Below are 206 nucleotides of genomic sequence, written 5' to 3'. Positions count from 1 at the left end.
CCCCTGCCCCTCTCGGTCCGCCTCTCCGCCGGGCTCCCCTCGGGCTCCGGAGTGAGCCGCCAGCCGCCGCGGCTCGAGGAGGGCGCGGGCAGCACGCGCCGCGCCGAGGGGACGGAGGGGCGGGGCGCAGCCGCGGGGCCCCGCCCTTTAACGCCTCACCTTGGTGGAAGGGAGGGCGGGGGAGGGGAGCGAGGGTTCGCGGGGCG

The sequence above is a fragment of the Haliaeetus leucocephalus genome, unplaced genomic scaffold (assembly GCF_000737465.1).
Source record: "Haliaeetus leucocephalus isolate CR32 unplaced genomic scaffold, Haliaeetus_leucocephalus-4.0 Scaffold808, whole genome shotgun sequence".
In the NCBI taxonomy this organism is placed as follows: Eukaryota; Metazoa; Chordata; class Aves; order Accipitriformes; family Accipitridae; genus Haliaeetus; species Haliaeetus leucocephalus.
The sequence above is the reverse complement of the archived record's forward strand: the minus strand, read 5'-3'. Positions refer to the sequence as shown.